Source organism: Pantherophis guttatus, chromosome 3, assembly GCF_059756535.1.
Source record: "Pantherophis guttatus breed Tessera chromosome 3, ASM5975653v1, whole genome shotgun sequence".
In the NCBI taxonomy this organism is placed as follows: Eukaryota; Metazoa; Chordata; class Lepidosauria; order Squamata; family Colubridae; genus Pantherophis; species Pantherophis guttatus.
In genome coordinates this window covers 36,835,539-36,848,316 of record NC_142065.1, presented here as the reverse complement: position 1 = coordinate 36,848,316, position 12,778 = coordinate 36,835,539, and positions in this window count along the sequence as shown.

The following is a 12,778-nucleotide window of genomic DNA, read 5'->3' as shown; positions in this document are numbered from 1 at the left end:
AAATTTGTAACATGGTTGTTAAGTGAATCTGGCATCCCCATTGACTTTGCTTGTCAGAATGTTGTAAAAAGTGATCATGTGACTTTGGGACACTGCAAACATCAGAAATGTGAGTCGATTGTCAAGCATCCAAATGTAAATCATGTGACCATGGGGATGCTGCAACTGTCATAAGTGTGAAAAATAGTCATGTCACTTTTTTAGTGCCATTGTGTTGTGACCCAGGCCCAATTTAGTAGGAAAATCAGTCAATGAAAAAACAAACTTTATTCGAACAGCTGAGAATTACTTCATTCCCAGCGTCGTTCAACTAAATTAAAGCAAATTCCTTCCAACACAAATTCCTCAGTCCTATCGCAAACCTTGGTCCAATTAGGCAAACTGTCAAAGGCCTTTCTTGGCAAACGTTCAGAAGTCACAGATACAAAAATAAATACAAGACGTAGACAAAGTAGAAGACGAAGCTACCAACGTTGTTTTCCAGCACAGCCCAAACGCCGTTGCTGGTCTGTTTTAAGCCTTATGGGAGGGGCCAATCATCTCTTGGCCCTACTCCCGAGTTGTCCTCTTTGCTTGAGCTGCTCTTGCCTTCTGGCAGCTCTTCTCACGCATGCATTAGGAACAGGCTCCTCCTGTTTCTCTGCCTCACTCCTATCAGTCTCTGGAGGCTCTGGAGTCCGCACCTCACTCCCCGATGGTCCTGGCCCCATTTCTGCCTCTGATGCAGAGCCCTCATCTGGGCCTTCCCCAGCCTCCATGACTGGCCCATGTTCTTCCTCAGCCTCATCGCTGTCTGACTTCACTGCCAGCTCCGCAGGCTGCTGGCAGACCACAACACGTTGTAACTTCAAACAGTCACTAAGTGAACTGTTGTAAGTCAAGGATCCTTGACTTAAGGTCAAGGTAATCCTTACCTGTATATACAGCAGTATATAATATATTGGTCTGCCTGTGAAATATCTATGTGTTAAATCACAGGTTTAGTTTCGATGCAAGCTTATCCAATTGAAATTTATTTAATAAACTAGTATTAAACAAACTCTAAATTCGTCAAGAAAATGTATGTTCACATTAACCTGATCTCATTATATGACTAAATAGCTTCCTTAATCAATTGTGGAAATACTGTAGCCATGACATTCTGATTAGCAAGCTAATAAACTTGATTAGCAAAATATATGGGCTGGGTGACATTTCTGTTATGTGCACATGAGACAAACTGAAAGAATACTCACTTGGATTTTTGGAATGAAGTATTAAATGGCGTGCCACAATATTCAGTCCTGAGTCCTATACTTGAAACATTTTTATTAAAGGGCTTGGGTGAAGAAGTGGGAAAATGCTTATAAAATTGGCTGGTTATGTAATCTGAGTGAATCAGCCAAATAAATCAAAAACTCAGATTGGTTTTAATAGGGTAGAGCAGTTTTTCTCAATCCTGGTCCACGAAAGCTTGAAGAAATGTTATGATTTAAATCTTGAGTTAAATCTTGGTGGTCTGTGGCCAAGGTCCACAAAAGATACTTAAAGGGGGTCAGTGGTGAAGTAAAGGTTGAGAAGCATTGGACTAGAGGATAATTTATTAAAATTGGATAGACAATGCAAAAGTCTTCATTTAGGAAATAGCATTCCAATAAAGTGAGTTAAGAAGGGGGATATCTGCCTCTGTGAAAAAGTTCTTGGAAAAGTTGCTTTCAAACTGCATCTGAGTCAATAAAATAGTGTTTCTACAAAAAAAAGGCAAAAGAGGTAGTTTCCAAATCAAAGGAAGCACATTTTGTAATTCAATACGTTGGTGTTTCCACAGCCCCTATGCCTTCGTTTACTCCAACAGAGGTCAAAGGTCATGAAGTTATTTCCTTGTTTCGTACCAGTCAGACCTGTAAAACACAAGTACTGTGTTGCTCTTTTACCACAGGCATGCATAGATTATCTTTCAAGACCTTTTTTAGTTTGTTTAGGATTCAATCATTTTGCAGTTTGTTTGGCCTGTCCAGGTGGACAAGGATATTTATTGCTGGAGCAAAACAGTTTATCAGAACCATCTCAGGTATGTCCAGTTCAAGTTTTACACCTTAGGAAGAATTCCTGTAAAGGGAGATTAAATGATTCGGGAATATTAATTGTTAAGGTGACTTACCTGGAGATATGTTACTATTCTGAAAATACCTGAAGGTAATTTATTCTTCCATAGATTATCAGGACCTTATATTCACAGAAGGATAAAGGTTACTCTCCATTGTCCCAGACTGCAAGACACAAAATAGTGCCTTTAAGTTATAGGAGGATAGATACTAAATGAACTTTAGAAAAAAAGGTTTCAATTTGTTACTTGACATAGGATAGACAGCCCTCTGTTAGGAAAATTTCAATGTGGATTCCTAAGGATGTGTAGCTGAGATTATTATGTAGCTGGTTGACAATTCGTATTCAATGTTTAGTCCTCAACAGAATTCATCAAATTTGCAGATGACACTAAGCTGGCAGGAATGGCCAACACTCCAGAAAACAAGCTCCAGATCCAAAAAGATCTTGTCAGATTGAACATTGGGCCCAATCTAACAAAATGACATTCAACGTAGATAAAAGTAAGGTTTTACACTTAAGTCAAAAAAACAACTGTATAGACTAGGCGACACTTGGCTTAATGCCAGTAAATGTGAGAGAGATCTTGGACTCCTAGTGGACAATCATTTAAATATGAGCCAATAGTGTGCAGCAGCAGCCAAAAAGGCCAATGCAATCCTAGGCTGCATTAATGGAGGGATAGAATCAAGATAATGTGAAGTTCTAATACTGCTTTACAAAGCCTTAGCAAGACCACACTTAGAATACTGCATCCAGTTCTAATCACAACAATACAAAAAAGATGTTAGAGACCCTGGAAAAAGTGCAGAGAAAAGCAACAAAAATGATTAGGGGCTGGAGGCTAAAACATATGAAGAACGTTTGCAGGAATTGTCTAGCCTAATGAAAAGAAGGACTGGGGTGGGGGGGACATGATAGCACTGTTCTGGTATTTGAGGGGCTCCTACAAAGATGAGGGGGTGAAACTATTTCAAAGTACTATGGGAAGCCCCCCCCACAGAAGAATGAAATATTTTGGGAAATATTAAAAAGGCAGAATATTATATTTCCCTAAAGGAGAAATGGAGAAACATGTAACCCCTAAGTCTTTCTTAATAGCCTACAGCACATGCCAGCACTTAAGAGATAAAGAGCTTATTGAAAGAGGAAGACAAGTCTCTAGATAGCTCTATTCATAAGCAAAGCAAATACTGCAGGCAGAAATCCATTCAAGACAGGATATTTTGAAACTGCTTGCAGCACAGCTAACAAAGGCAGAATGATACGATTAGAAAGCAGCCTCTCACCCAAGATCTAACACAGGACGAAAGCCATTAGCCACAATAGGAATTGCCCAACACCCTTTCAGAACACAAGATCCTTCATTGCACCACCCAAGAACAGTTAAAACTTCAAAGTCACAGAAACCAATAAAGATCCATCCACTCATTCAGCCATTTGTTCAGCTGACCCAGAACTGTGTCTTTTTGGTTCTGTTCAATAAATCAACTTTCCAATCAGCTTCTATATTGTTTCCAGCTTCTTTCTCCCAGCTTGGAACTGAACCAAATGGATATTTCTTCCAACAGTACCAAAAGACAAGACAAGAAACAATGGTTGGGAACTAATCAAGATGAGAAGCAACCTAGAACTAAGGAGAAATTTCCTAACAGTGAGAGCAATCAACCAATGGAATTGCTTGCCTTCAGAAATAGTGGGTGCTCCATCACCGAAGGCTTTCAAAAAGACAACCATTTTTTAAAAATTTTTTTTGATTTATATGCTGCCCTTCTCCGGAGACTCAGGGTGGCTTACAATGTGCTCAGCATTTGTCCGTAACAATATTGGGTCCCCTGCTCAAGCAGAGGGTTGGACTAGAGATCTCTGAGATCCCTTCCAACTCTATTGTTCTATGTTCTATTATAATCCCCTTTTAACAAAAGGTGCTTGCTGTTGTACGGATGTGCAATACTACATTCTATGCATGAGCAATTTAGTGCATGGAACAGATAATTTGAGTGGTTCATATCCAGACAAAGCTTATGTATTTTACATGGTCATAGACCCGCGGTGTATATTTTAGGCAGAAATATTTTGGGGTGGGACGAGGAAAAAGGAGTGTTAGTTACAGAGTACAGTACAATACTCAGTACAGTACAATTTGACCCCAACATTTCTGTTGCTAAGTGAGACATTTGTCAAGTGAGTTTTGCTCCATTTTATGACATTTCTTGCCACAGTTGTTAAGTGAACCACTGCAGTAGTTAAGTTAGTAACATGGTTGTTATGTGAATCTGGCTTCCTCATTGACTTTGCTCGTCAGAAGATCGCAAAAGATGATCACGTGATCTCAGGACACTGCAACCATCGTAAATATAGGTCAGTTGCCAAGCATCTGAACTTTGATCACATGACTATGGGGCTGCTGCAATGCTCATAAGTGTGAAAAATGGTCATAGGTCACTTTCTTCAGTGCTATTGTAATTTTGAACGGTCACTAAATGAACTGCTGTAAGTTGAGGACTAACTGCTGTAAGTTGAGGGTACTTACTAGATGCCTTCTGCCACCGATAGCGTCCCACCGGCCAATACGCTGCCACAGAGAGGGACTTCTCAGGGTGCCGTCGGTCAAACAATGTCGACTGGCGGCCCCCAGGGGGAGAGCCTTCTCTGTGTGGGCACCTGCCCTCTGGAATGAATTGCCCCCGGAGATACGTATGATCCCTGACCTACGCACCTTTCACCGTGCCCTCAAGACATTATTGTTTCAACAAGCTGGGCTGGCTTAAACATGAATTTTAATGGCTGTTTTAGTTTTTTTTAATAATATTGGGGCCAAATTATTTAATATGTTTTTAAACTGTTTTTAAATTTTATGGATCTGTGTGTTTTATTGTTGGCTGTACACCACCCTGAGTCCTTTGGGAGAAGGGCAGTATAAAAATTTAAATAATAAATAAATAAATAATAATACCTGAATAGCAATGGCAGTGATAGGAGAATGAAAGCCCTAGGAAGATAAGGGGGAAAGATAGCTGGATGTGTGATGGTATCTAAGGTAGGTGAGGAAAAGATGGCACTGGAAAAATAGGGAGGGGGAGAAAGATTATCAAACATTAATTCAAGCATAGTTTGAATATAGCATAATATCAAGCACAACTGGCCCATCTCCTCATGTCTGCATTTTCTTAGAAGCTTCCTTTCCCTACTTTTTCTTAACCATAAACCATGTGTTGCCACCAACCTTGGATTTACGTCAGGGGTGAAATCTACTTACCTTCCCAATCAGTTCTGAAGTGCACGCGCTGCGTGCATGCGTCACATGCATGTGTGGACTCTCTGTGCATGAACAAATTAAGCCAGATAAAGTTTTGAGCACATCTAAAATGAAATCAAACTTTTGACATATTGCACAATCGACTGCATAATTGCTGCATAACTGCATAATTATTATTATTATTTGAATAATTGTATTCTATTATCTGTAATCCCAAATCCAAACCAAAATAGCAATAAATGCATTTCATTGCTTACATAACCATTTCTTTCTGATGATCTGATTTTGGAAATATACATTTATTTTCTTTATATCCTCCCTCTAAATTGTTCTGAAGAATGAAACACTTGCTCACAATTCTGTGACTTAAGAGTTTAATAAAAAATTATCCTAATACAGATTCTGATATTTTTCTTACACCAATATAATAATTTTCAATGCCATATTGCTTAGTAAATGAGTAACATCAAACTAGATATCTAAAGCTTCATTTAAATATAACTGTTTCTCAAACAAAATACTGATATAACTGGGCACTAATTAATGTAAAAACACAATCTTAGTGAATTTATTTGATGCATTATATTTTTCACCACATGATGTCAGGGTAACACAATGAAGCTACATGTTGGCAAGATGAACAAAAGTATACATGTATATTAAATATTATATAATATATGTGTATAAAGAATATACAGGAGTGTCTGCAGGATGTGATAAAAAAAAGTCAAGGTGGTGTCCATGATGGAGCAATTGAAGCTTTGCCTGGTTTCTCTGTGTATCACACATTATGTGACACACGTAAGAATTGGTGAAGCTTTTATTGCACTGTTATGGTCTCCATCTTGCTTTTTTTTATACTGTTGCTGCTGACATCTCTGAATACATAAATGGAGTCCATGTTGCAATTATTCTGAACTTAAATATGCATCTGAAAATGTTTCATGCATGATGTGTAATTTTGCACAGAACAACATTTCTAAGTCTTTGTGGCATCTAGTGGTCACTCATATTTTTGCAGCCCAGTTCTAGAATCCCAGTATATGGTGCATTTTCATACCATAAATGCAAATTGCTGGAAGACAGAGCTGGAAAATAATATTTGCAAATAAAAGAAAATGGAATGGTTTGAGTGGGCTTTGCAGCCTGACTGGATTAGGCTATTTTCCATTACATCCATTATATTCTGCCCAAGCTTTTCAAGGAATTAGCTGATTGTGTTTTGGATTAACTACAATTATTCATCAATCAAAAAACCCCAACAATTCTCAGTGTTTTCCTAAGACAGTTCCTGAACTTTCACATTGCAATCAATCATAATTGAGTCATGTCTGGAGAATAAATCACAATAAAGTCAAAAGTAAACAAACCACAGTATGGTTTAGTGTGCATTATAAACCATGATGTATGATTTAATATGATGTAGGAACTAAACTACTATACCTTCTTCAATTAACAGTGAATTAACAACAAACCATGGCTTAGTGAAATATATGAATCTCATTGATACAGTATCTGTGCATTAAATATAATTAGAATGCTTGTAGCTGTTATGGCTGTTATAGGTGTAGAAAGTTAGCACCCACCTCTCACCTTGAAGAAAGAAATATTTTGAGAAATATTAAAAAGGCAGAATATTATATTTCCCTAAATGAGAAATTGAGAAACATGCTCTTGGAGACAAAAAGCATGTTTATTGATGGCACTCAGCAGATGTCAGCATTTAAGAGATAAAGAGCTTGTTGAGATCTAGGTAGCTCTATTCGTAAGCAAATTCCCTGCAGCTAGGTCTGAGCAAAGGTAGGATAGCCCTTAGCCACAATAGGAATTGCCCAACAAGCCCCTTCATTGCATCAGCAGACCAAGCTTCAACCAAGCTTGGCTCAGACAACCTACAGAACTGGCTATGACCCCTACAACTGCCAAAGGAATGCATGTTCTTGCACAAGAACAAGAATCTCAACTTGAAAGCCCAAGAGAAGGTTGGCCCCTCATTTTCAACTCCATGTGGTCAGCTACCCAGAACCATGTGTTTGGTGGTTCTGCTTCATCAATACATGGATCCTCTTTCCAATCAGCCTCCAGCCTCCATTTTGTCTCCAATGCCTTTCTCCCAGCTTGGAAGCCCCAGCTTGGAAGTGAACCAGATGGATATTTCTTCCAACATAGGATTTCAGCAATGGGAGACAAAGCAGGACTATCATATCTGGGCTGCATTAGATGGCAGCAGATTGAGTTTCCACACCCCACTGCTTCCCTCTACTAGTCATCCAGATTTTTGTAGCCCAAAGCTTGTAACCCTGAGACAAATCCTATTACATTTCCAGTGAGTTTGTGAAATTCTGTGTTCCTTCCATTTGTGGGATCATTTTCAAGCTAGGAAAATTGAGAGCCATTAGAAGACATTACTTCTGCTCCCAAGAGTCCCTAGTCCCTAGTCAAATGGCAGTGATGAAAAGGTAGATAAGCCTCCTGCTTAGATTTGCCAGGAAATAATGATTTAACTTGCTGGGAGGGGAAGTTTCTTGGCCAATCAGCTTGAAACTCTCCTTTGAACCTCTTAATGAGTGCTGATAATTCCTAAGTATTTGTTGGCATTTGAAACAGTAAATTACTCTGTGCCTCACGCCATGAAGTCCTTTCCAGAAAGCCAAGCTAAGTTTACTCTGGAGCATGTGAGATCAGATATCAGCTGGGGTGTCTCTGTGTTATTGCTTTCTTCTTCCATTCTCTAGCTTTGCAGATCCAGGCCGATTTGTGTAGCTCACCTGGAGTCTCATAAACCACATACTGTGCAAGTTCTCTTCTGCATGAAGGAAAATGGATCAGAATGCAAAACAAACTCTTTGTTTTCCTACTGGTAGGGGAGAGACTGATGGAACTGTACAGACTGTGACTCATTTATACCTCGATGAACAAGAACAATCGTAACAATCCCCCAAAATTGCCTTATGCTTTATAGATGTAGTTGCTGAAAGTAACAAATGCCAAAATAAAGTTGGCAACAAACATGCTTGTATCAATGTCAGGATCCAAGCATTCATAAATACAAGCAAAACTTAAATATAAATAAAAGCAGCTGGAAACAATAGTATCGTGTTTATATACACATTTTCTGCATTGCATTATTTTCTGTCCCGTAGATTTTTTAAAAATTAGAAAATATTTTTAGTCTTTTGGTCTACTTGTTAATGTTACACCACAGACAGTCCATGTCAGATGTTAAAATGTTATAATGGGGATTAATTCTGTAGCATCTCAATGGAAAATATGAGTACCCCAGTAGTTCCTGCCTAGATGTTAGTTCTCATAGGACATTTCTAGAAGGGAAGAAAGCAGAGAAAACAGGGGAACTAACTCTGCATTTCCACACATAAGCTAAACAAGTTTTTTTTAAAAAGGGGGGTACTTTTTTAAAAAAGGGGGGTACTTTACTGTGCTCATCAGCACTGGCATCAATATGTTGGAAAGAAATAATAAACTAAATGTTTGACATCTAAACAAAAGACTGCCATGAGAATTTAGCCTTGTGTTTCTTCATTAGGTATATCAGTTGCCTGGAAACCCAAGGATTACTTTGTAAAATCCATCATGGCTGGCCAAGATGTCACAGTTAAAAGTAAATAGCAAGGAGATTTATTTCCCCTCCTCTTTAATAAGTTTAGAATCCAAATCCTCAAGCTGGGCTTCCAATGATATACAGTAAATAATAATGTGAATCCCTTGCATTCTTGCAGTTGTCACCCAACAGGATCTCAAAAGACTTTATAGACTGTGAAGTGGAATTCATCCCTGACATGCTTGCAGGGACATTCTTTGGCAGAGTCCCACAACATTTAAACTCTATAATAACTACTTCAGCTGACAGTCTCTCACCTTTAGCAGGGCTCTTAGTGAATAGAATCTGAAAGGCAATATATCAGTCAATATGCCAAGAGCTCTTAATATGCAATTATCCTACATTCCCTCTGGGAAAGAAACGCTCTGAAGAGCTGAACCAACTACTGTTAATAAAGAACTTCAGCAAAGATTTTGCTCAGTCTGGGTATAAGTAGTCTGAGGAACCAAACTTCTTAAACTCCATTTTTCTCTTCAGTTCTTTTTATTTTTAGGCACAGACTTGAGGTGAAGTCCTGTCTTAAAAGTCGTTGTCTAAGTGATAAAAATACAATGGATAATAAGCCATACTGTGCCTTTAGTATCACCCACCTTCGATATGTTCAGCTGAAACTAATGCAAACTCAACATTTTTTAAAGTACCTAAAACAAAAAATTCAAAGGATATCTACCAACAGCAATAATTACCATATTTTTCAGAGTATAAGACGCTCTGGAGTATAAGACGCACATTAGTTTTTGGGGAGGAAAACAAGAAAAAAAATTCTGCCTCTGCTTACCAGCATCCAGTATTCATCTGGCTAGCATCCTTGCAGCAAACAGCAAACAACCTGGTCAGCTTCAGCACATTATTGCAGCCTGATTCAGCACGAACCGCTGATTGGCGGTTGGATCGGCCTCCCAGAATGCTGCCAATCAGCTGTTCCAGGTTGCGAGGATCACTACAGCCTATCACCGCTTCCACGCATTGCATTTTGGCCTCTGCATGTCCCGTTTTCGGCTCCTTCCAGGTGGTGGGGTTTGCCACCGCCGCTGATCCCCACCGCCTGGAACCGGCCAAAAATGCGTCGTGTGGAAGCCAAAAATGGGGCAGGCGGAGCCTGAAAAAATGACATGCGGAGGCAGCGATCGGCAGCGATGTGCTGTGGCAATCCCCACAGCCTGGAATGGATCTAAAATGGGGCATGTGGAGCTCAAAAACGCAACACTGAAGGCCGAAAACGCGATGTCTGGAGGTGGCGATCGGCAGCGATGTGATGTGGTGATCCATGCAGCCTGGAATGGGTGTAAAAACAGGGCATGCGGAGGCCAAAAACATGATGCGCAGAGGCTGAAAACAGCCGAAGGGTGGGGGCCAGTGGGTGACGGGGCTTCAGCAATATTCACTGTATAAGATGCACAGACATTTCCATCAACTTTGGGAGGGTGGGGAAGTGCATCTTATACTCTGAAAAAAGTGCTTTTAATTCAATAAAGTTTGCATAGAATCTTTCCGTAGAAAATCCTATGGATCAAATGGTACTTTATGCATACATTAGTAAGGAATTGTCCTCTTAGAAGAGAAAAGTTATTAAAGAATGCAATTAGGAGCAAAGAAACTTTGGCTCTTTCCTCATTAGTCATATATATCAACAGTAGTCTCATATGCCTGTTATGTCACAGAGAGGCTTTAAAATTTCTGTTCCAAATATATGCAAGTTTGGACCTAAATCATTGACATTTTGTCCTACATTACCTCAAAAGCAGTTTTTCCAGACTCTGGTGCTTGTCCTATGTATGTACTGTATGTATGTATGCATGAATGAATGAATGAATGCATGAATTAACAGTATTTCTTTTTTATATCAAGTTAAGTTTTGAAAACAAATGTAAAACCTAATACAATAATAAAATAATGAAGAAAAAGAAGGAACCAAAGAAAGCTAAAAATGCAAGAAAGAAAAAAAAATAAAAAATAAAAATACAAGAAGTACTTTCAGATCTTCTTTACAGCAGTTATAAGTACAATTATAAATTTACATCATAGCTTTCTATAATATAACCTGTTCAATAATAAAAACTATAAATCATCCATTTTCGGTCAGAATAAACATATTGTCTTTTTTTAATCAAAGAAGTCAGGTTGGCCATCTCAGTAAGCTTCACCAACCATTCATCCATTGTATCCATTCAATCTTTGTTCATGTAATATAATCTCACTGTGATTATAATACTGTATGTAAAAACCAAAGTTCCATTTTTTTTCCAACTCTATCCAGCAATCCCAAGAAGTAGACTTCTGTTCTGTTATATACTGATCCTTGAAAATCCTTTGATTCCTTAAAATCTTTGAATATTTTTGAATCCATTTTTTTTTGCTTTTTTATATGTCTAAGTGTGACTAAGTATGATAAAATATCCCTTCTTCTTGTTCACATTTTCAACATGAAGTGCCTTTATACATTTTAGACCATTTTTTCTGGTGACATATATCAATATTACATCTTTTTATACAAATTTTCTTTTAAAATTATAACACAATAAATTTCAATCCTTTCAACCACATATTTTCCCATTTTTTCATCTGCATGTTTTTGACTTCTCTTCTTGGGAATTTCCTCCCCACTCCACCCTTATTTTTAAGAGTTTCACAGTTTGTTTCTTATATTATTTGATCCAAATGAGATTATGAGTTCAAGAAAGAGGTAAAATATTGCTTTGGAGCTCATTTATTTTACATGTGATATGAGCTACTACTTGTCAACCAGCAATATCACTGGATTTCATTCTCTTATTTCAGGACATTTTAAGAATATAAGAACATAATCCTAGCCCTTATCCTGATGGATCTGGTCAGCCTTTAGTTTCTTACGGGAACCAACCAGATGTCCTGGGATTTTCACAAGCTGGTGATGGAGACATACTCCTCTCTTGCTGTTGCTCCACTGCTACTGGTATTTGGAGACATGCTGCTCTCAACTTGAAGGTAACTTTTTTTTTACGTATGTATGGTGTGAAGAAAGGTTCAGTTGGGTTGAGTTTTAGCTTTTTTTTTTCCTTGTTGTCCTAATTTTCCTTTGAGCTTCTTTGGATTATATTTTGTGTAAATATTCTGAGAGACAAAGAAAAATGTGCTGCTGTCCATTTTTTCCATGATACCCACTGTTTTATACAGTTTGATCATGTCCTCCTTAATCACCTTTTTTTGAGTGAAGGCATTCCAAATATTCTAACCTTTCCTCATAAGGATATGCAGTAGTTGAGATTCCTAATAATTTGGTTTGCTTTATTCTGAACTTTTTCCAGCTCTGTTTTATTCATTTTCAAATGCAGTGATTAGAACTACAGGGTAGTTCTACAGTTTTATTAGAACTACGCAGTATTCCAAATGTGGGCACATTATTGAAAATAAATATTCAAAATAAAACTCTGTAAATTATGACCTCTGTCTGAGGTCATCATAATTTACATTGCTTTATTTTTAACCCATTTCCTGATGGATTCCTAGCCTTTAATGTTTACAGCTTTGCAATCCACTCAGCAGCATGTTTGAATGTTTATGGAATGCGTTTCAGATGGTATTGCATTCAGAGATACATGATCCTAATTTAATTTTTCCTTTGTCATTTGTCATTTAAGCTCTTACATATTGCTATTATTCGGCATTTACCGATAAATTTGGCATCACAATTTGTTCTTGCAAAAACACTTGTACACAGAGTAAATCCATGCTTACTGATTAAAAGTGGGACCCACTGTGTTCAAGTATGATTAAAACTGCTGCTATAAATAAACAATATTATATCATCAACCAGGTCAAAGGAATTAATGTTTGCA